Source organism: Globicephala melas, chromosome 15 (assembly GCF_963455315.2).
Source record: "Globicephala melas chromosome 15, mGloMel1.2, whole genome shotgun sequence".
Classification (NCBI taxonomy): domain Eukaryota; kingdom Metazoa; phylum Chordata; class Mammalia; order Artiodactyla; family Delphinidae; genus Globicephala; species Globicephala melas.
In genome coordinates, this window is record NC_083328.1 from 27,800,220 (window position 1) to 27,825,288 (window position 25,069).

General features: G+C 48.8%; 1 protein-coding gene across 3 annotated transcripts in view; it reads right to left on the minus strand.

The window, feature by feature from the left end:
* Positions 1–25,069, minus strand: part of SNX29 (sorting nexin 29) — a 552,967-nt gene that overhangs the window by 180,996 nt on the left and 346,902 nt on the right. The gene's annotated exons all lie outside the window — the stretch shown is intronic.

Consider the following 25,069-nt stretch of genomic DNA (forward strand, 5'->3'; position numbering starts at 1 on the left):
AACTGGAGAGAACTTAAGACTGCGGATCAAAACTAAGAAGAACCAAGAGGGATAGAGAAGGGTGCGGGGTGACGAGGGAAAGTTTCACACTGTGCACCTGTCAGGGCATTCTCCTTATCCTCAACCTTCATCAATCGTGATAAGGATCTGGGGGGTGGGTAATGCCCCCTGACCTCCAGATGAGGGAACTGAGGATCACAGGGGCTGAACTCGTCCAAGGCCACACATGTAGGAAAGGGATACGAATCCAGGTCTGTCCAGGCTTTTCTGCAACAAACCCTTAGCAAACAGAGGAAAAGCCAGCTCAAGGGTGATAGGAGAAGGTAAGACTTGGCAAAGTCTTGCCTGTACAGAGGATAAGAAGACACTAGAAGGTAGTCCTTAGAGAAAGAGCAGGCTCCTTTTGGAGGCAGGAGGACGCAGTGGTTATGCAGCCTGGGCTCTGGGACCACACGGCTCAGGATCCAATCCTGAGCTCCTGTGTGGCCGCGAGCAAGTCACTTGACTTCTCTGCATCACACTGTCCTTGTCTGTAAAATGGGTATGTATAATACTAATACGCACAGGGTTGTTCTGAGAACAAGAGGAGTTGATACGTGTAGAGCATGTGGAACAGTGCCAGGCAGGTAGAAGGGTCTCCTTGACTGACCTGTGCGCTATAATAATATGACAACTATTGAGAAGCTGTCTGTTATTCTTGACACCATACACGAATCTGCCCACCACCTGGGGGTGTCTCACCCCATACATGGCAGCCCTGAGGGAGAATGGCCCAAGCTGAGCCCTTTCCAGGTCGCTGGAACTAAGCAATTCAATTGGGCTCCAGGCTGCAGCCTTTGTTAAGGAGCTGCTGTTGAGAGATTCTTTCAAGCCCAACAAGGAGAAACCCGCCTAACCGCTTGAGAGAACATCAGTTTCAAAAGATCAGGAACTCCCTGGGCTGGGGGTCGGGGTGGCCCTGCTGTTAGAGGGACTGTTATTTTCCTCTGGGCGGCTGTGGTGAGAGCTGGTACAACCTATCAGGGGAAGCCACGAGGCTGTGTGTACTGAGATCCCTAAAGACACCTACATCCTTTGACCCAGAAATCACAGTCCTCTGTTATCCAGAGGAAACAAAGACGCCAACCAAAAGGATCTAAAGGATCTAAAGGTCCAACTAGAGAGGAATGATTCAAGAAATTATGACATGTCCGTATGAGATGCCTGGTTTAAAAAGAAACGAGTTACACACACACACACACTCATGAAGGTACGGGCACAAAAATAATTCTGGAAAAGGATCTAAGAAAATAACAGTGGCTATCGTTGATAATAGATTATGAGTGGGACTGGGGAGAGAAATGATACTTATTTTTCATTTGCTATCTTTCTGGAAGATTAAAAAAATTTATCTTTTGAGTGAATTGCTTTAAAAGAATTTAAATGTGCTTTTGAAGAATGAGATAGCATTCCACGTGCAGTTGTGAAAACACCTCCAAGATGGATCATCCCGTGAAAGCAAAAGTAGGGTACAGACAGTGGGTCTATACACCACCTTGGGTGAGAAGACAGAGAATGAAGAATATCAGGTTGTATCTGTTTGTTTTTGCATCAAGAAGGTAGAGAAGTGAAGTTCAAGGCACCAATCAAAGGGGCACCAGCCTGTGGGCGCCAGGGGTGGGGGTGGGGGGGTGGGAGGAGGCTATTTAGTCAACACTCTTTTGTATAGTTCTGAGTTTCGAAATAATCTAATGCTAACAATTAAAAATGTAAATTAGAATGCATTATCCCACCAAAAGAGTGCTTTTGATAAATTTCTAATGGCATAGAAAAAAAAGCTCCTGGTCTCTGTTTAATAAAAAGCCACTATGGGGAATTCCCCGGTGGTCCAGTGGTTAGGGCTCGGCGCTTTCACTGCCGAGGGCCTGGGTTCAATCCCTGGTTGGGAAACTAAGATCCTGCAAGCCACAGGACACGACCAAAAAAAAATTTTAAAAGAAAAAAAAAAGCTGCTACGGACTGCAAATACCTAGTGCGAATCTTGAATATAACTCATAATGACTGTGGATCAATATTAGCATGAAAGAGATCCGAAAGACAGCGGGGTATCAGAGAGAGGGGAGCCAGATGGATTTGTAGCATGGATCTGAACTTCCCTGTACTTTCTACAATGAAGATGCATTAATCGTGTAAATACTAACAGATACATATTATATTGTATACATACACATATATAATATATACCTACATTAATTATATACATAATATATTAAGTGTGTATAGCATTACTGCGGAAAGTGAATAAGATAGTCTTTCCAGTCCTCCCCCGCAGGATGGGAGAGGCTGTGCCCTCAGGTCCTCTATTCATGGGGGATGGACGAGGGCTAAGGCTCGCTCTGAAGCGGCCCCTTCCAGACACCAGCCTCCCCTCAGCGCTTCCACGTGGAACCCAGTGCCTTCTCTGGCGGGGCTGCAGGGTGACTCTGCACCTCTTTTCCTCTGAGCTTTCCCTCAGCACCTGAGCCTGGGGAGGGTTCTTCGGCACGACGTGAGGATCAGGTAAGCAGATCGGAGGAAGGACCCACAGACTGTGAAGGCACGAGCGGCATCATTACACTGCCTTTAAATGCAGGCTCTTCTCAGACGGGATGTGAACAGAGCTTGGACCCGGGGAACCTCATTCACAAGAAGCAAGGTTCCGACTGTCTGCCCCACCAGGCTGAGGGGAAGGGTGACCAGAAGCAAAAGATAAGGTGAGGTTTTTAAGGACAGATGTCACTCTACAATGATATTAACAAAGAACTTCTGAAAATAATCAATTTTTAAAAGAAAGTTTCTTCCTGACAGATAAATTTCCCTTCAGGGATGTTTATTTGTAGGGGGACCCTCTTGGACAATGGATGTTAAGTATCTGGGAGTTGTTAAATCCTCCCAACTCAAGAGTTTTTCTTCTTTTTAAAAAAATTTTTCCTTTTTAAAAAAATTTTTTTCTTTTTAAAATTTTATTTTTATTTATTTATTTATTATTATTTTTGGCTGCATTGGGTCTTTGGTGCTGTGTGCGGGCTTTTCTCTAGTTGCAGCAAGCAGGGGCTACTCTTTGTTGCGGTGCGCAGGCTTCTCATTGCGGTGGCTTCTCTTGTTGCAGAGCACGGGCTCTAGGCACACGGGCTTCAGTAGTTGTGGCACGCGGGCTCAGTAGTTGTGGCTTGCAGGCTCTAGAGCGCAGGCTCAGTAGTTGTGGCTCAGGGCTTAACTGCTCCACGGCATGTGGTATCTTTCTGGACAAGGGCTCAAACCCGTTTCCCTTGCACTGGTAGGCAGATTCTTAACCACTGTGCCACCCGGGAAGCCCCCAGGAGTTTTTCTTCTGATTATTGGCATTATTGGCATCAGCAAGCCAGGAGACATTTATGTGTCTGCCTGAGTTCAGGGAGGCTGGCTGGAAAAAGAGTCCATGAACTTTCTGACCTTGGTGGAATAGATCTTAAAAATCAGGCCAGGCTCTACAGCAACTGCAGTATGATAATTGATGGCCAAGCTTATTAAACATCTTAACATGCTCTCTTTTCATTCTGTCTACCCAGATTGGAGCTAGATAGCATCTGGGGTTTACAGTAAGCATCCAGAAAGCTGATTTGACTTCATATCCTGGCAGTGAAAGGCTTGTGGGGTAGAGATTTTGTAAGAAAAATCAACTTTCTATTGATGCTGGCCACAAACATCCCTCGTGCCTTCCTGAAGCCCTGGGAAGTCCTGGAGGACACATCTCTGCCATGGAGGCTTCTTTTTGATTCCCTCCAACATGGAGCACAAGTAAGTGTGGTTGTCCTCATTTGCTTCTCCCTGTCCCTGCAGAGAAGGCGGCTCATCATCTGGCCTGTGGTCTGGGGGTTTGGGGGTCAGTATGTGAGTGCAGAGGAAGGCAGAGCCCATGGCTGGAGAAACAGAGCAGCCAGGATTTCTGGGTCTTTCTGTAGCAAACACCCCAGGCGCTGCATACACAAGGATGTGGAGGGACAGGCGAGACCCACCATCAGAATCCTTTTCCATCTCTGGGTATACAAGTCAGCCTCCACTGATCATGAAAGAAGTCACATGGCTCTCTGAAGGTCCTGCTAGAAAGCAACAAAGATGGAGGGCAGAGGGGGCCAACGTGCGCTGAACATCTTCTATGCGCGCCAATGTATTTGCACATTATTAATCCTCAAATAAATACAGTGAAGGATGTATTATCGCAAGTCATGCTTCCCCCTCCTTTCTTCCCCCAGCCTCTTTGCATGGCTGGCTCTTTTCACATCTTTTCAGATTCAGCTAAAAGATGACGTCCTATGAGATACCTTCCCTGATCACCAGAAATACGCAGATTCCACACTGCCACCCTCTACCATTCCCGGTGCTCAGGCTGCAATTACTCCACACCCTGTATTGGTCCCTCCCTGCGAGCCTGGGGACAGCAGCTTGCACGAAAGGTCATTCACACACGCCCTGGCATGTTGTGGGCACTGACTGAGCACTTGTGACTGAGCAAACAAGCGAATGATGAGGGAAGCTCCATTTCCACGCAAGTGTCAATCAAGTTTTAAACTGCTCTGGAGCAAATTCGAAATCATCATGCATGAGAAGGATGAGTTAGTTTGGAGATAAGAGGAACCAAAGGAAGAGAACCAGATTCCTTGTCTTCTAATTACAGGGCTCTCGGATTCACTGCTCAAAAGACAAGGCAAAAAGGCGGACAATACAGGACAACAAATCTTTGCCCCAGTCATGAAAAAACACCCGTAATTTATGTTTTCCAGTCACTTTCTCGCACATCCCTCTTTTCACATAGGCTTCCCTTCGGCAATTAGCTCTCACTTTGCACTGCCAGAAACGACAGCTATTTTCCACCCGACCAACACCTTGCTCTCTCTTCTCACTTTTTAAGAAGGAACAACATGTGAACTGCACGGCTCTGCCTCCAGCTTGGTCGCGGGCCAGAGGACGAACAGGCTCCGGGCTGCTGCTGCGAACACAAAGCAGGCCTGGGCTTTCCTCCCCTCAGGGAGGCTGCTGCCAGGTCTGCGCCACTTCCAGGGCTGTGTGTTATCTGTTAATTTGTTCTTTGTTTTACAAATATACAATTAGAGGCATCAGCTGAGGCCCGAGACTCTCTACTGGGAGTAAAGAACTGGCAAATAAGAGCTTTAAAGGGTCTTTAATTCAATCCTCTGAGTAGCCCTGGAAGCTTGCATGAAGGCAGGCTAGCACACTTCTGTGAATTAGTTTTTGATGTGTCTGTTTTTCCCAAAAAGACTCTGAGGGTCTCGGGAACAATATTCTCAGAGCCCCAGATGGTATCAGGCACATACTGATTGCTCAGAGCATGTTCCCCATGGATGGATAGATGTACAGATGAACAGACAGACAGATGGGGGACGGGATGGTTGGAGGAGGGCAGGGATGAGAAGGGAGGGGGCGTGAGAAAATTATCTAATTTACTAAGAATGGACATCTAGTTTCCTTCCAAGCAATTAAGATGCATGGACAACATACGTACAAAGGGCTTGCTAACTGGCAGTTACTCTCATTTTTCAGGGAAAGAGTTCAAGGATGTTGGACAGAATAGAACAGGCGTTTGGGGCCCAGCAGTCCCCACGCACGAGTGAAGGGCCAGCTGCTCCACCACAGATGCACACACCGTTACTCAGACACTTAGTCTGCAAATCTGTACTAGGCTCCTCTTATGGGCCACTCTGGGTACCAGAGAGGCAGCAGGGAGCAGGGGAGATGAAGGCTGGGGGCCCATGGAGCACACAATCCATCCAGGGAGACAGTCTAGAAATAACCGATAGCACAATTACAGTGTGAAAAGTCCATGGAGAAGAATCAAGGTAACTAAGGTGTCTGGGAAGGCAATTCGGGAAAGAGGTTTGGAGGGACCGGCGCTGGAGCTGAGGCCTGAGGGAGGACGGCGTGGCTCTGGTCTTTGCTCAGGTAGAGGGAAGTCTCCAGAAGGATTTAAGCAAGGGAGAGACTGGGCAAGTCCCCATTTGAAAAGTCACTCTGGGCAGCAGGCAAGAGGGAACAGCCAGGAGGCTGCTGAGCGAACGTGCACACCCATACACACACACACACACTCATACGCACAAGCACACATCCACATGCACACAAACCCATATGCACACACCCCCATACGCACACACACCCACATGCACACACACACATGCACACACACACCCATACGCACACACCCATACACACACACGTGCAGATGCCATCTCAACCTGGCACACCAGATCATTTGCCAACGTCTGCCCATTGCCTTTTCAGCATCAGATTTTTTTAAGCCTCACCTGTAAAGAAAGTACAAATCCACAAATGTCTCCAGTTTCTCTAGGCTTAATTACTAATAGAAAGCTATTCTTCAGTTATGAATTCTCAGCCAATCTCTAGCGAAAGACTTAGGCCTCTTAAGAAGGAGCTGAGAGCATTTGACTCATCTAAACCCTCTCCTGCTACACATGAGGACACCCAGGGCTGAGGAGTGGCTGGGTGCCCCCCCCCTGCAGGTTTTTCTGGCCCCGCACCACAGCAGGGGTCATGCCTGCTCCTGACAGATCTCCAAAGTTTCTAGTAGGTGCTGCAAGGGCTTAGTGGCCAGAGCCTCCCCTCCCCCAATGCCCTTCTTCAGCAAGAGCAGCTTCTAGGGACTTCCCGGGCTGCCCAGTGGTTAAGACTCTGCACTTCCACTGCTGGGGGCGCAGGTTCGATCCCTGGCTGGGGAACTAAGATCCTGCACGTCACGCAGCCAGAAAAAAAAAGAGCAGCTTCTATTATACTTTGACTCATTTCCCACATCGAGTTTCCAAGGCAGAGCTCCTTTTAAAGAAAAGGGTACACAAGCATGATTTGCTTAAGAAGAAAGAAGTTTAGAAAACACTCAACAAACTGCATCATTTCACCTTTAACTCCCATTGAACAGCCAGAGAAATGGAGGCACAGAGCAACCAGAAGATGCCAAGGAGAAGCAGAATGGTGCAAACTCTAGAATCCAAAACTGCTCTCACCAGGATTGCAGTGTAAGTGGACAGTGAATGTAGGATTTCCTTAAATACACAGCAAACACAACTGAAACTGTCACTTAGAAATTAGCCAGGGACCACCAAGCAGCACTTAACAGCATTAAGATGTGTCAAGGAGGTTTAAGCGGCAGGTCTGCGGAGTTCATTACTGCAGACAGGAGCGGATCTGAGTCGATCTGGTGATGCGCTGGAGACACTAGGCTGGAAGGACAACAGAAGGCCCTCTCCAGGCCTGTTACCCCAAATGCTGTCTTCCTGCAAACAGAACAGCCCTCATGAGCTCGCACAGGCAGTTGTGCTGCTGGGGGAAAGCCTCCAGGGCACAGGGGGGGCTTGTTCATTTTTACATTCCTGGTCCCCAAACCCAGTACCTCCCCAGAACCAAAATCAACAGTTGGCACAAATTGTTGTTTGTGCCAAATCCAGCCTGCGTTTGTAAATAAATTTTCATTGGAACACAGTGACGCTGGTATGACATGTGTGTATCACCTATGGCTGCTGTCACACTCTATCCCCAAAGTTCAGTCCGCGTGACAGAGATAGTACAACCCACAGCACCTAAAATATTTACTCTCTGGGCATTTACGGAAAAAGTTGGCCAATTTCTGCTGTCATTGATGGCTGAACAGATGTAGAAAAATCAGCAGTAATTTCAAGGAAACACTTCCTTCTTCTCGGTGGGGAGGAACAAATGTTTGAGCTCCACAGCTTCGTGAAACGACTTTCAGTACTTGAGAGTAAAGACAGGCCCCAGATCTGGATGGAGGGAGAGGGATAAGAAATGACATTTAAGGATCCAGGCCCTTATTTACATTCATTTACATCATCCTCACAGCAACCTTTTAACATGAGGATTTCGTGTCCCATGTTCTACAAGAGGCTCAGAGAGGCTCTGCGATGTGCCCATGCACACAGCAAGAATTCAAACCCAAGTGTGACTGAAATCGGAGCTGTGCTCTTTTTACTACACCTGCCGCCTCCCCGCAAAGAAACAAGGGTGCAAAACGAGAATCCAGGCTAATCCCTGAAGGAAGGAATCTGTTCCTTGTAACGGGAAATGAAGACACTCGGGCAGTCAGAGCATGTATACACCTGGGCTCCCTGCGGCTACTGACACGTCTGGACTGTATTTCTGCCATTACAAGTGTGATGATTACATAAGCAGATGAGCAGGCACTGCCGACTTGCAGATAAAAGCAAAATGACTCTGGAATGTTTCCTCCTAGGGTTCTTTCTGGTGATTTAATTTCTACCCCTTCCAAATAAGAGAGGCACACCCTAGAGGCTGCTTCAGGTGCGTGAGGTGGGTTGGAGGGGTGAGTTTCTCAGGAAGTTCTTTAGTGAATCCCTTTGGCTGCCCAGGTCCTCGGGAAACACGCAGGGAGGATCTGGTGTCTAAAGGTCAGGGAGACCTGGGCTTTGCCAGTTACTAACCGTGAAACCTATGCCCCAGTTTCCTCTTCTGTAAAGCGGGGCCAGCACTCACCCACCCCAACCTCTGCAGCGTCCTGTTTATAAGCTGCCCAGCAGGCTGCCTGTGCGGTTACAGTACATTGTCCTCAGCTGCCATTTCTTACCTTCCCTGTCACCTCCCTGCGGGAAGAGGACAAAACAAGAAGGGGAACTCGGGCCAGCTCCAGACTTTAGCAATCTTGCCTTCAGCTCGGGTGTTTTTTTTAAAGTCAGAGCCCATTTCCCACTACTGAGAATTCACCATGTCTCCTGATCTGTCTCCGGGGCAGCACAGGGCCTCCCACCACCTGCGCCGAGCAGAGCAGCACCGGCCCCAGCAGCAAGAACGTGCACTCGAGCAGGCTGTCCGCGTCCTCCTCAGCCCAGCATTTCTAGCCCCGTCCAGCTGTGCCACAAGGAGCAAAGAGAACTGATGTAGTCCAGTGTCCCTCCCAGTCGGGGCTAAGGCACTGAAAACCGAACGGCCAACTTGGTTTCCACACATCGGCAACAGAAACCTAGATGCTACTCTCTTTTATTGGATCTGTCCACTCTGCTGGAACAGAAAGCTTCCTGTTTTATTTCTGACCCTTCAACTCCCCTCTTATTAAGACTGAGCTTGTATTTCCACATGTCTGTGAATATGGCCCAGGCTGAAACCACACCTGTGAGTTTTCCCTTCCCTGTACTTTCAAGATTTCGATTCTTTTGGTAAGCAAACCACTTTTTTTGATTGACGTTTTGCCAAGAGGGCCAGCGTTAGCGGCAGTGCCCTGGCTGCTCTGCAGGGCATCACCCTGGAGGCCGCGGGTTGGGGGACGCGGTGGAGAGCAGAGCAGCGAGAGCGCAGGGCACGGACGCCAGAGCCCAGCGCCTGGGGGTCCTCTTTCCAGTGCTGTGAGCCTGGCAAGTGGCTCGACCTCTCTGCCTCTATTTCCTTCACTGTAGAATAAATACAGCAATTCCACCTCCCTCGCAGGGTTGTCCTGACAAAGAAGTGAGACAGTTGATGTCAAGTGCAGGCAAGAGTGCCCGGGAGCCGGGGTCCAAGTGCAGCCCTGGCTGCATCACCCAGCGCAGCCCAGCACACGAAGGCCCAGCGGGAGTCCTCGCAAGGCCAAGTACACTGGGCTGGGCGTGGAGGCGGATCTTACGCTTCTAGAAGGTCTGAGCGCCTCTCACTCAGCACACCCACAGCAGCTCAGGGGCTGGCGAGGCTTGGGTCTGGGCTGCTGGGTCTCCCGTCAGTCCTGGAGAACACGGTCCATCTGGCTGCCTCACTTCCCAGCACGATGGATACCATCTGTGTCCTCTACATGAGAAAGCCCAGAAAGGTGACTTTGAAAAGTCACCCAGGGGCATCTCATCTTGTCTTTTTTGTCCATCTAGACCTATTATCACCATTTGTCAACACGGCAGTCAGCCAAAGCACATGGCTTTTCCTTCGTTTGCGTGTTTGCTCCTGAGGTTTGGGGCAGCTGGAGACCATGCTGGGAGGGGACCACAGGCCACTGGGCACAGCTCCCATGCACGTCACTCAGCAGGGAGAGGGGCTTCTGGGGCCAAGCTGGGTGAGAGCCCAGGGCTCTGCCCTCCTCCCACCCACCCCAGCCCCTGTGTCCTCTTCTCAGAGGCCTGGAGCCCCGTGGGACACAGCATGAAACCCATCACCCTGGAGAAAACCTCCAGTTCCCTGAGGAGGACAATCCCCAAGCACAACCTCCAGGAGCTCTGGATTCACTCCTGCCACCGGCCATGTCCACTCCAGGTTCCTTCCTCACCCAATTCCCCAGACTTGTGCCTTTCAAGGTTGGCATCTTTCAAACCCTACAAGGCTGAGGTGCTGCACTCAGCAAAGCCTTCAGAACCTGACGTTCCTCTTTTACAAAGAGAGCTGAAGGCTGCCCCGTGGTGTCCCCACGGCACTTTGTACGTGTGGCTGTTACGGCCCCTCCCACGTGCATGGAGATCACTGGTTTACTCCCTACTTCCCTAGACACCTGCAAGCTGACCGGGCACCAGGCTGTGCTTTCACCCACCTCAGACACCCAGGACCTACCATGGGGCCTGGCAACAGGGTAATAATCCGTGATGACATCCATCTTTCTACCCTAACAGAAAGGTCTGGAAGGATAAGCACCAAACTCATCAGGATGGTGGTCTCTGGGGACGGGAATGGAACTGAGGGTGATTGACAAAGAGATTTTAACATAATGTCTGAATATTTACATTCAGAATGTATTCATGTAATACATGTGCCTTCCAAAACATTTTTTAAAAATAATAGCAGCTGTAGGGGCTTCCCTGGTGGCGCAGTGGTTGAGAGTCCGCCTGCTGATGCAGGGGACACGGGTTCGTGCCCCGGTCCGGGAAGATCCCACATGCCACGGAGCGGCTGGGCCCGTGAGCCATGGCCGCTGAGCCTGCGTGTCCGGAGCCTGTGCTCCGCAAGGGGAGAGGCCGCAACAGTAAGAGGCCCGCGTACCGCAAAAAATAAATAAATAAAAAATAAAAATAAAAAATAATAGCAGCTGTAATGACTTGAATGGTGGCCCCCCGCAAGTGGTATGTCCATGTCTTAAGGCCCAGGACCGGTAAATGTGACTTTATTTGGAAAAACAATTTTGCAGATGTAACGAGGTTAAAGATCACGAGATGAGATCATCCTGGATTATCTGGGTGGGCCCTAAAACCCAATGAGACACACAGAGAGAAGCAGGAGAAGGCCGTGTGAAGACAGAGGCAGAGATTGGAATGAGGTGGCCACAAGCCAAGGAATGCTCAGGCCCGCGAGAAGCTAGAAGAGGCAGGAAGGCTCTTCCCCTGGAATCTCCAGGTAACACCTGGCCCTGCCGGTGTTCACACTCCGATTTCAGACTTCTGGCCTCCACAACCGTGAGGGAATAAATGTGTTGTTTTAAGCCCCCAGGCTGGTGGTGACTTGTTACATTTATTGATCTTGTGCCGGGTGCCAGGCCCTGGGTTATACATTTTAAATGCGTCATTACCCTGAGGGGTTGATACTATTATCATCCTCATTTTCTAGATGAGGAAACAGATACTCAGAGAGTTGACTTAACCTGCTCAAGGGCACAGGGCTGTAAGTGCCAGAGCCAGGAGTGGACTCAGGTGTGGCGTCGAGAGTCCACTCTGGGCTGTAACACGCAGTGGAAGAACACGGCTTCGGGATTCGACAGGTCTAGGCTTGCACGCTTACTGTGCCATCCCAGCCGAGGCCCCCGACCTCTCCCAGCCTCACTCTCCTAAGGTATAAAGCAGGCAAGTAATACTTCCCTGCTAGGCCTATTATGCATTAAGTGAAATAATGCCAACAGAGTCTGCTGTACTGTATCCCAGGGCCGGGCACAGAGAAGGCACTCAGCTAGCATCTCCTGAAGCCGTGAATAAGGTCGGGTCAGGGTGCTACTCACAGGCAGGGACGGTCATGTCAGAGGCCGGGGGTAGGAAACGGCTGGAAGACATGATCTTCCATGAGGAACGTGCTGACTACAGGTGCAAACTATTTCCTACATTCACTCACCCAACCCGATCCACTATGCTATCGGCTCTCGGAAACACCAGATGGGTGGGAGGATGGATGGATGAGTCCATCTATTCCACAGAACAGCTCGGGCAGTTGGTCAGCCTTAGGGGTTCCGCTGTGCGAGAGTAAAAGGTGATGGCATTGATGGCAGAGCGGGAGAAAGAATTCTTCAAGCTGAGCTCCTGTCCTCGAACACTAAAAAGGCCCATTCCTGAACCAGCACCCAGACGAGTTGCTGTGGGATGTTCAGCGATGAACACCAGCAGTAACTCCAAAACATCACCTTCCAGAAATACTCACATGTCAAAGTTAGCAGCCCTGCCACACACACACACCAGCGCCTCCCAAACCAGCTGAACAACGGCCTCATCATGGCCGGGCGGCCGCCACTTGCTGCCACTGCTGACTTAGGAAGCGGACCACCAACACCCTCAGTTAGAGCCCCAGACCCCTCCCCGCAGAGATCAGACACGACAAGCAGTCCTGCCACGGAGAAATCTGGCTCATTTTCGATCTGTCTTTTATCAACAAGCAATAAATAATGAAGTTCTGCTCATCAAAGATGCCAGGGACGGTGCAATTTAACATCTGTTTTATAATTACATCTCCCAAAGTGCGACGTGTCCCCAATCCCCTTTGAAATTGATGACTTCCCAAGAAGATGTTTTTGGAACCGAGTCAAAGCAGCGAGAATACAGTCCTAGACCCACAGCCTGGTCCCTGCTCTGTTTCTAACATGCCGAGTGGCAGCAGGCAAGCCATTTCCCTGCTCTGAGCTTCCATTTCCTCCCCAAGGAAAGGAAAAGGAAGGATAAAGGGTGGATTGTGGCTCTTTGCTGCCCGGCATCCACTCCCCTCCTGGGAAATCACCCCACCATGAGATTTGTGCGGAACAAACCCTACCCAGCCTTGATCCAAGGGTGAGCACCAAATAACACAGATCAGTCGGCATATCCCATCCTTGTGGCCACAGTGACTGGTTCAAGCTGGTTCAATCACAGTGAAGCCTGGGGATTTTGCCGGCTACGGTGGACAGTCTCGTTCTTTCTCTTGATGATTACTGAGAAGATGGGACCACGGCTCATCCGGCTCTGAACTTTTCAGTTGCCTAATGTAACAAATTCCTTGTTCTGCTGATGCCACTTTGGCTTGCGTCCTCTGTTTCTGCCACGGAAAGCATCCTAACTGATACAGAAACGATGATCCCTTCCAGGTCTGGCATTTATTTTATTTTATTCCATGTTTTCCTAGGAAGGTCAAGCCCTCAAAAGAAAAACCCAAAGGAAAGCCTTCAATCCCTGCTGCCGAGGAGAGACTGGAGCTCCTTCAGGACACGGGCCATGTCAATCTTGTCTCTGATCTCCAGTTCAAAGCACAGTACGTGGAACTCGGGAAACTGAGAAACTCAACACACGTGGAGTGAATGGATACATCAATCAGATGGAGGTCTGCAAACTGTGGGCCCCTAGATAAGCTTTACTTCTCTAATGAGCATTGCCATCAGAGCCACCATAACTATCACCAGTATCACGGTTCAGTGAGTGCTACCCAGGTGCCAGGCACCAAAAGCTCTGCAGAGATTATCTGACTGAGGTCCCATCACCACCCTAGGAGGCAAGTAAGCTGCCGCCTCTGAAAGTCACCAGGGCCAGTCACAAATAACTCTGCTCCTTCTAGGTGCCTGGTAGGACTGTGTGTCCTCACTCACCTGCAGTGACCTGTGTCCAGGGGACTTGCTTTGCCAATGAAATAAGAGAAAAGTGATGTGTCTCATATCCAGGTGGAAGATAGAGTGTGTGCTCGGCCAGGCTGTTTTGTCCCCCTACCACAGCCTGGGTCTGGGTGTGAGAATGATGACAAGATGCAGCAGAGGGCCAGCAAACCGGTGAAGGACATGCAACATGGATGAGACAGAAACCATTGTTTTCTATAATGGCATTTTGGAGTTCTTTGTTACTGCAGCATAACCCAGCCCACCCTAATATACCACACCCCATTTTACAGACGGGAAAACTGAGGCTCAAAGAGGTGAAGGGCCTTGTGCCAAACCATGCTGTTAACTGAAGCAGAGAGGCACGTGTAGGCCTGGAGAACACAGACTTGGCCATTGTTGGTCAAGTTCTGAGGAGTTGTGATCCACCCCCACCCCGCAACCAGGTGACTTAGGGCTTTCACTGCCAGCCTTGCCCACACACTCTTGGTTGGAAACCCCGGGCACTAGGAAAACAGAGGTGTTGGTTCCTCTGTACCTCAGAAACCAAGAGTCCACCCTGAAACAGCAAAACTGACAAATACCAAGTTCCCCAAAGCCCAAGACATGTGAAAGTAGAGACATGTAAGAATATATACAATTCAGTATAATAATACAAAAAGCATGGAGGAGAGCGATGAAAGAAATAAAATAGAACCACTATGGAAGACCAGACCAGAGAACGTCAGTATGCACAAAGTCCTGCCATAGAATTTCCAGATCATAAATTTCTATACAATCATTTCTCTATAATCAAAAAGCAGCACTAATTTTGACTCAAATACCTCTTGACCAAAGAGTGAAACAAAACTAGCTACAAGATTCACTGTGTCCACAAAACAAACAAACAAACAACAAACACTGAATGCTGAGAGGAAGACAGCTTCTCCTGGCGTTAGGACCTGCGAGAACGCCCTCCCATGGGTGCCCCTCAAGGTGACAGGGATGTGAATTAGTGGGTGTCTTCAGCGTAGTCCCATGCTAGGCAGCCCCCTAACATACGGGCCCGGTGGCCCCCGTCCTGGTATTCGTGCCCTGTGTCATCCCTTTCCCTGAGGGTGGGTGGGCCCTACTGACTCACTTCTAACCAACAGATGAAGGCAGAAGCGATGGGAAACCAGTTCCGAGGTTATAAAAGACCGCGACTTCCATCTTGCTGGTCTCTCTCATGTTTTCCTGGCTCGCTCACTGCAGTGAAGCAAGTGGCTATGATGAACCAGGGTGGTGAGAGACGGCCTCCAGCCAACAGCCCAGGAGGAACTAAGGCCCTCAGTCTAAGAGCCCCTGAGAAACTGAGTCCTGCCAACAAGCACACGGGTGAGTATGGAAACAGACCCTTCCCTCATCAGGCCTGAGATGTCTGTGGCCTGGACCCAGAGAAAGAACCAACTAAACCACATGGATTCCTGAAACCATAAGATCGTAAGTGTTGCTATTTCAAAACGTTGTTTCTGCCTCTACGTTTTGGGACAATTTGTTATGTAGAAACAGACAACTAGCACAGTTCCTAAACAAGTATAATGATGAGTTTTGTTCACTGTTTCTGGGTTACCCCTTCATGAATCGGTGGCATACTGCCCAATCCGTCCCAGTGATGCTACGGGAACCAAAATAAGGGGACCTAAAACTTTGATCCTGTGATAAAGCAAAGAGAAGTACTTCCCACACATCAGCCCATCACGAGGCACCGTCGTGACGTTTGCCACATTTGTGTACTACCTGCACTACTGTTTATTAATGTTATTTTTTAAATCAACTCACCTTTTTTGGTTATAAAATTTACTCAAAAGGAAATCACTCTAGCAAATAGAAAACCAACTACACTTGCTATATAGAGAAGGCAAACTGAATCCAATGAAACCAAAACTCTATTAAATTCTAGGTGCCAGTGGTTCTCAATACCATCTGCGTTAGAATCACCCAAGGCAATGAGGGGGGTGCACCGACCCCACTGCAGAGATTCTCCTTCTGCTGAGCTGGGGTCTAGATACCCGAGAATAGATACTCGTAGCGTATGGGCTCTGGCGAGGGCCTGGATGCCATCATCTCAGCTCAGCTCACGTGAGTGTCTCCTCCACCACACTACTGACCAGGAGGGCCCAGGGAACAGTCCATTCTCTGCATCACTGGTGCCCAGGTCAGCCCCCGACACATGGAGGATGCTACTGTGTGTGCAGTGAATAAATAAACGAGGTATCATCCTGGATCCTGGGGATGGGCAAGATCGGACCGCTGTCCAGGGGTAGAAGTGATATGCCTGATGGGGGCCCGGAGCAGAGGGGGCAAGCCTCCTCCAGCCAGCCCTCGCTCTTCCATCAACAGTTTCCCCAGTTAGGACAACACAAATTCTCTCTGTGACTGATGGATAATTTCATACTCAAATTGGAAACGCTTAAACTGAGACATCACGAAAATCGGGGTGGGAGACATGATAGTCCCCTGAACATGACAGCAAATAAAAAATGAAAACAGCAATGTTGATCATCTCATGACATATAAATCCATGGTCCCTTGTAGGTGTAGGGAACTGGCATAGAATGTTTTGCTTCAGTCAAATTCATCAAGTATTTTTCTTTAATAAATTTATTTATTTTATTTATTTATTTTTGGCTGTGTTGGGTCTTCATTGCTGCACGCAGGCTTTCTCTAGTTGCGGCGAGCGGGGGCTACTCTTTGTTGCGGTACACGGGCATCTCATTGTGGTGGCTTCTCTTGTTGTGGAGCACGGGCTCTAGACGTGTGGGCTTCAGTAGCTTTGGCACGCAGGCTCAGTAGTTGTGGCTTGCGGGCTCTAGAGCACAGGCTCAGTAGTTGTGGCGCACGGGCTTAGTTGCTCCGTGGCATGTGGGACCTTCCCAGACCAGGGCTCGAACCCGTGTCCCCTGCACTAGCAGGCGGATTCTTAACCACTGCACCACCAGGGAAGCCCCAACAAGTATTTTCTGACCATCCATAGTCAGGATGCTATGGTGGGAAGTAAGAACTAATATTCATTCATTCATGCCACAAACATTTAATACTCTTTACCAGGTACTGGGGACACAGTCAAGTATACAACAGACAAAGGGAGACAGCAAATCAACAGCTCTATGCCAAGCAGTGATAAATGCCATGAAGAAAAATAAAGCAGGGGGTGGAGGTGCTATTTTATTCAAGGTTATGATAAGCTGATATTTGGCCCCTACTTTGGGTGATTTACAGGTATTATCTCATTTAATTCAAACCTCATACAACTCTCTCTTGTGGGCATCACCCCATTTAGGGATGGGGACATGAAGACTCCAAAAGTTAAGACCTACCAGCTCCACGCTTACTAGTCCTAAGGACTTGGGGACATTATCTTACCTGTGCCTTAGTTTCCTTATCTCTAAAATGGAATCAGTAATATCTACCTCATGGGCTTGCTACTACATGTAAAACACTTGGGGAAAGATTTGGTATATAAAAAGCCTGGGAGCAGCTTCCTGTTGAAGGTAGGAGTGTAAATGTCACTCCCACTTTTAAGGACTTCATTATCTGATGGAGAAGCCAAAGGATACACCCATGAAGCTAGTGGACGACAATATCCACGAACGCACCATATTGATTTACACCACCCGTCCCCCCGCCTGATAGGCCCATCTTCCCGACCAAGTTCTACTCATCCTTCAAAACCCAAGTCAAACCTTTCCTCTCTGAAGCCTTCCAGGACAATCCCAGCAGTTAATTAACCCAACACTGTGCCACCATTACACCTGATTGTACATAGTTCTCTTATTTGTTTGTTACTTCAGTCATTCAACAAATACGTATCAAGAGCCTGCCCTCTGCCAGCCCCTCCTCATACTCCACTGCAACTACGTGGTAACATGTCTCTGTGTGTCCTCCACTGGATAACAAACTTCTGTCCAGTGGCAGAAAAAAATCAACTGGGTCTAAGTCCACAGAACGAATTCATTAATAAGTAAACAAAGGACAACATAAGAAAAGTAGACAAAATGGGTGGTTCAGAGGGGGAAAAGGATTACAGGAATTCAGAAGAAGTTAAAAATAAAAACAACTCAGTACTGACCAGGCCACTGAGGGCTTTAGAATGAGCTAGATTTTGAAGGGTGGGGAAGATCTGTAAGGGTGGGAAGAAAGAAGGCAACACATACCCAAACTCTTAGAGTAAGGATCTCTGGGAGAGGGACACTTGTATTTTATACTCTCTTCAGTTGTATAGTACTTCATTTCTTTCAAAAATAGATTCTTATATTATTTGTGTAATTTAATAAAAAAAAATTTAAAGCATGTCTTCTGAAAGACAAAAGGCAGAGAAGCAAGGCAATGCAAGTAGAAGGGCACGAGCAAAGGTGAGGGGCAGGACTCCGTGGCCCAAGAGCGAGAGGCAAGGACAAGGCCAGAGTCAGGTCCTGCTGCAGCACCTGCCAGATTCTTTCTAAAACAAGGCTAATACTATATATAAAATAGATAAACAACAAGGACCTACTACACAGCACAGGGAACCCTACTCAATACCCTGTAATAACCTACAATGGAAAAGAATCTGAAAAAGAATATATACAACTGAATCACATTGCTGTACACCTGAAACTAACACAACACTGTAAATCAACTCTACTTCAATAGAAAAAAAAAAAAAGGCCCAAAAAAGATCTGCATGTACGGAGGCACTGGGAGCCACAGCTGGCTGTGAGTCTCACTGTAACAGGGGAAGGAGGTGATTCTCATTGGAGACACATGCTCTCATGGCTGGCAAAGGCCATGACACCCTGGGACAGAAAAAAAAAAATCTGAGTGGACACAAGGTTTTTCTGACTTTATCAAAAGCCTTGTCAAAGTCAGATCTCAAACGCCTGGCTGGCAACATCCATCACATCTCAAAACACGGCCACCCACTTCGGTGTGGATGAGGCCCAGAGGTTCTGTGTATCTGGGAGAACACAGCTTGAACTCTGGTCAGCAAAATCCTTTTCCTCAGAAACAGGAGCAGAAGCTCTGCAGACCCCACAGGCAATTCCAAGATGGTACCCGTCCCTCAGGAAGGGGTCGTTTTCAAAAGAACAGGCAGCCAGTGGTTTGGCTCGGTTTCCCAGAAAAGACGACAACAGATCTAGGCACAATTGGCTCTGGATCCCACAAACCAGCGGACCAGGGAATCAACCTCCATGACACATACAGTAAAAACAGCATTTATTTCCACGGGAAGATTACATAAATCCACTTCAAGGAGATTGGGAACGCTTCCAGAACAAACCGTAAGATCCCTCTGATGCCCAGATGCCACTCTCCACTTCGGCAGCCCCAAGTTAATGATGGACCAGGAGAGAAAAAAGAAGAGATGAGCCTTTTTTTAAAAAAATATTATAAAAAATAGGAAGAAATCTTTTAAAAAAAATATGTGAGTCACATGCAATTGGTGGGGGAGGAGGACTAATCAGATGGGAACTCTATTATCCTGGAGAAAGATATTTATTAAGAAATAAGCACATAAAATATATTTAGAGGGTTTATACAAGTATAATCACGTGGCTATTACGTATCCTTGGAAATACAGTGTGTGTTAATTTAGCAGAAATAGAATCAATTAAATTAGGATTTAGATGGACATGTCTTAGTCAGTAGGATTGACAAGGCACAGTGGAGACAGGATGGAAGAGGCTGGACAGTCTACATTTTGAGGATGACAAAAATGACATGAGTCAAGGACAGCACCACAGTCTGACAGCACGGGACAGAGGTCCAAGCCCAGGCCACATGGCTGCTTGACCCTCAAGAACAGCTTTTCCAGCCCAACAACATAAGACTGAAACACCTACATGCCAATAAAATACACAGAGGTTAGGAGCCAAGCAACCCAAAGTCTTGAGGTTGAACCCGCAGGAGCGGGGAGGGTAGAGTCTGGGAGCAGCTTCCATAGAAGGCAAAGAGTGGATCAGGGCTACCATATTAAATAAAGAAAAGTAGGCCTTGTTTGAACCTATAATAGGTGGGTGTCGGTCACGAGCTCAGGATTTCAATTCATCCGACTCCGAGTTCCTGGGTCAGGTGAAAACAAAAGAAGAAAGAGTGAGCTGCTGTCAGGAAGGACGCGGTGGTTAAAGAAGGGGAGCACAGGGCCTGGGAGCCCCGAGAGCTCCCTGACTGTCGCTGCCTGTCATTTTTCCTGCTGGTGGGGCCGTGAGCAGCGAACTTAAGCCGAGTGATCACATGGCCACGTGAGCAAGCAGGCAAAAAGGGGAGCAAGAGTTGCTTTGTAAACCTGGCTTCTATCTCTTCAGGGTCGGTGGCAGGAAAGGTCTCTGAGTTATCTCCGCGCCAAGTCACAATGCAGTCAAACCAGAGAGACGCGAGTCAGGCAAAACATATTCTGCTCTTGACCTTCTCAGGGGCGGAGCCCATGTCCTCCACAACCCTGCAGCATGCCCCACACTCTGTGTAAAAACAGCCTCACAAAACACGAGTGACGGACAGGCAGCAAATGCCTCCCTGAACCCACAGCTGAAGTCATTAGGGAGCCCGATGTGCACATGTCCTGATGACTCTGTACCTTGCCAGTGCTTCCTACTTGCATCAGTAAGGGATCAGCCTTGTGGCAAAGCTTGCACGCGCTGCATTTGTCAATTGACACAAAACTCTGATCTTACTGGAAATGTAATTTCAAAGTTCCACACCCGTAAGCCTTGGGTAGCCAGGCTCTGTCTACCCAAATGCTAAACTGTAGCCCCTCAGGGCTCCCCAAAGGAACCCAACTACCCACAGCCATGAGTGAACCAGGCATAAACCAGGGGCAAGACCTGGGCACATGGGGGCAGACAGACCTGTGAGTCCAGCATGAATGCCGAGGGGCGTGGGATCAGGTGGGCAATTTGCCCATTGACAGAAAAGGGTGACTGGACTCAAAGAGGGGCTTTTATTCTCTGGCACTGAGCTGTTTAAAGTGGGTTCTGCAAGCATCTTTCCGGATGATTTTGTAACAAAAACTAATATTTCTGACTTAAGCCTCTATGTGAGACATATTTTTAGCAGCCTCTCTTAAATGGCACTTTTAAAAATAATCTCCTTCAAGACGGTAGACGATTAGAACACGGATGTCCAAGTGCCGAATTAAAAAGCCTCTTATAATTTGGAATGCGCTGTTGAGAGCTGCTGTGGGGCCGCAGACAATTTGGTACTTGATCATTAGACATTCGGAAGTGCCACCGGCTGGAAAATATATTTCTTTTAAGCTCTGGACTTAAATAGCACCAGCCCTCAAATGAGATCCCTCCCTCGGAAGGTTTTAAAGATACCAAGAAAGTCCCAGGAAGCATTTTATTTCAAAGTAGGACCTTATCACAAAACTTGAGACGAGCTTTGTCCATGTCTCACCCCTGAGATTTAAATTCCTCGTCTTTCTCTCCCACCAGCTCAGTCATTTCAATAACGGAGGGAAGGTGGCCCATGGAAACACCATGCAGCTTGCAGCGAGGATTAATGGGAAGTCTCTGGCATCCAGCAGCCTCCAGGACAGCACCTTTCTGGATGATCAGATACTGTGGTTAACAGTGTTTCCATAGCATACTGCAGATGCGTGGCCCGACTCAGACAGCATCTGCTCCCTGAGTGACTGTGTGCCAGCCTCCGAGAAGAGGAAAATAAACACGGCCCCTGTCCCAGGGTGGCTATCTAGCCACAGGTTAAAAAAAGAAAATTCAACATAAAGTGGTAATACAGAGTGACAGATGCTGGGGCACGAAGGGCCACTGAAACAGATTAAGGGCCAGGCAGGAGCTCAGGAGGGATGCAAGCAAGAAGGGAGAGGCTGCAAAGACTTCCGTGGAAGCTGATTCTACTGTAAGTCACTTCAGGGAGCCCGAAATGGAAAGGATTTGCAGTTTTTCAAGGCAATTGCAACGAACAGCATCGTCATCATGCCACAGAGCATTGTAAATGTCTATGAAACTAGAGACAATGGGAAGGGAAGGGGGAGGGGAGAGACAGAGCCTGAGACAGTGGCAAATACAGACTCAGAACCGGGGAGAGACAGACAGACAGAGGCAGAGAAACCAACACGCACACAGGGGGTGAAAGAGAGAGACAGGGAAAGACAGGCAGAGGCAGACCAAGAAAGAAAGGAGCAGAGAGTGAGAAACGAAGAGGAGCAGGGAGAGAGAGACACAAAGAGACAGAAGAAGAAACAAAGAGATTAAAAAACAGAGACAGCAACAGAGAGCATAGAGAATCCAAGAGAACCGCACAGTCCGCTGTCTGGGAGCCAGTGTGGAGGAGGCCCAAAGTGCCTGAGACCCTGGCCAGCTGGGGAGTCAGTAGAAGGCCAGTGGGACCCAAGACTGAACGCCTGGCCGGCCACTCACCCCGGGTAGAGCGGGTGCAGGCCCAGTGCGCCCCACGGCCAGGCAATGCCACCTCCTCCCCTCCGGGCCCTGTGAAGCCCAGGCCAGGGCAGGTTCGCGGGACAACCCGCGCTGCCGGGACCTCCCTGCAGCTGGCGTGTGGGGTAAAGAACATGATACGTAACTCGGCCCTAACTTTCTTAAAGGCATCCCTTGAAAAATATCTTAGAAAAGATGGTCCCTGGGGAAATAATGCCTACAAAGCATGTCGGATCTCCCCTTCATGGACGGCCATGGGGCAACCTGGCAGAAAGTGCTACAGCAAAGAAGCCTACTGACCATCCTTTTTCAAGATGATTTATCACAGCACCCCCTCCTTTTTTATATGCACCACCTGCCTGCACCCTTTGAATTATTATTCTACACTTCCGAAACTCTGTCTTCTCCAGATTCCAAATTTCCAAAGAGCCTGTCTGATATCAAGATTAAGTGATCAGTAAGAAAAAAAAAAAGAAAACCAACCAACTTTGATGTACAAAGCGAGAGGGGGAGACAAGGAAGGGGGAGATGCAGTCAGGGAGTGGAATGTGCGAGAGCTTCACCAAAGAGGGATCTGAATCTTTAAAATCCCCAGGAGAGTTGTGCTTGGAGCACAACAGACACTAAATTTTGCTTGAAATGAAAAAAGGAAAGAACACCGAAGAGTAAACAGCATGGTGTTGAAGAATGAGATGGTCCTGGATCTGCAATCTGGTGCAACTGCGGAGCTGTGTGCCTCACGGTGAGTCCTGAGACCTCTCTGTGCCTCGGTTTGCTAAGCTGAAAAATGGACCTTATTAGGTCCATTATATACTATACAGGGTTGTTCTGAGGGGAAAGGATAAAAATGCACGCCAACACCAAGCACATAGTACATGGCCCTCACCAAACAGACAAGGGAGGGGACAGGTGAGAGACTGGTGACAGGAGGACAAACCAACAGGGCTGGTGCTTTGAATCAGGGAAGCGATTCTACAGACCTCAAGCCACACCAGGCAGGGTGTCTTTTCTGCTTAAGTGGAGGTGACCCACTTAAACAGTACTTAGGACAAAGAAATAGAGACCCACAGAAGGGGCAGGAGAGAGAGGAATCCAACTTCAATTACATAAAGTGAGACCAAGTTTGCTTCCCCTGTGGGAACAAACTTGCACTTAATGAGTTGTTTTGCCTTCAGCTTTCCCTGTGCTGTGACTGTAATTGACCTCTACATGCCGTCATCTTACAAGGTTCTATTTCTCTGTCTCCATTTATTATTCAAAATAGGAGCTGTTCTCCCAGAGAACTTTCAGGGCTGTAATCAAATCCTGCTAAAAGGTAAAAACAAAAACAAAAACAAAAAACTACAGCATTCATTCACATGTTATACTGGGGGCAGGGGGTGTATAACGAGGAGAGAGTCCTAAAAATACTTACATTCAAAAAAAGAAAAGGAAAAAATTCAACCCTTAATCCTTAAAATAAGAATTTAACCCTTCTCCTTAAAATAAGTGACTTCTTACAAGTCTATAATATCATGAAAAGGTAACACTGAGAAGAAACCGTGTCCCTGCACCTATCTTTTAAAAAATTTATTATTTGGTGCATGGAGTCATCCTCTGCTCTATGAAAATGAAGTTCTCACTTAGCAAACATTTACGGAGCACCTACGATGTGCCAGGCAGGGTGCTGGGCACGGGGGACTCAGAGATGAAAACGGGGCCCCTGCCACGTGCCCGACACCAAGCACCTTTACCGGCAGCATCTTGTGGAGCCGCCCAAGCGGCTAGTGCCACGTTACTCTCCACTTGATGGAAGAGGAAACCGGGGTTTCCGAACAAGGCAGACCCGGTCCTGACCGTGAGGCCCTCAAATACTCTGGCGGTCTGGGAGGAAGTCTAGTCCGGGATCAGCAGAGAGTGGAAACGAAGGGGTAGGGCAGCCTCCCACAAGAGAGGCCTCTCACGGGCTCCAGAACTGAAGCCGAGTTTGCGGCTGCCTCCCTCCTCTGCCCCGTCTGTCTGGCTCTGGGCAGATGACTGGAGCGGGCCTGAGGCAGTAACAACAAGGTCAAGATGTCCCCCTGGGGCCAATGCCCAAATGGCCAGCTCTTCCCAACAGCCTTCAGGACCGCTTTACTCCCTCCTCACTTCTGGCCATCACAACCTGCCCGCAGGAGAGGATCTGATGATGGTTCGAGCTGCCTCTGGGTAAAGGGATGTCACTGCCTTGAAGGGCAATCAGACTGGAAGCAAGAGGGAGCCTGGCAGGAGGAGAGAAGATGGGCTTTCACGTCAGAGGCGCCCAGGGAAAATCTGGACTCCACCACTTACTACCTGTGACATTCCCTCTTTCACTCATTCATTCACTCAATAAGTCAACTTATATTTATTGAGCACCTACTATGTGAATCAATGGGATTCAAAGGGAGCAGAAAGAGACATGGAACTTGCCCTCAAGGAGGGGCCCCTCATGGAGAGACTGATTAGTGAGAGATGAATGTAAAATCACAGCCAGAGAAGAAGGGAGAGATACATATAAACATCACATTCAACATGGAAAATCTGACCTGGTCAGGTTTCCTGAGGAGGCGATGAGTAGATACTGAGGGGTGAGTTACCTGAGGCCAGAGCCTTATTCCAGGCAGAGGGGACAGCAGGAGGAAGCAAGGGACCCGGAGCAGAAGAAAGCTGATGGGCTGGGGGCCCAGCACTGCGGTGGAATATAATGAGAAGCCCAGCGGGGCCCTGAACCCTTCTGCATCTCAACTGCCATGTTTATTAAAGAGGATGCTAATCCCACTCGACTCACAGGCTCGTCTTCAAAATCCAATGAGAGAATGAAGGTGAAGACCCATGTGTGCCTGACACACCGTCGGAACTCTGACAACCGGGAGTTCCTGACGGACGCTGGCGCTCAGGAAGGGTTTTCCTGCAACAGATGGAG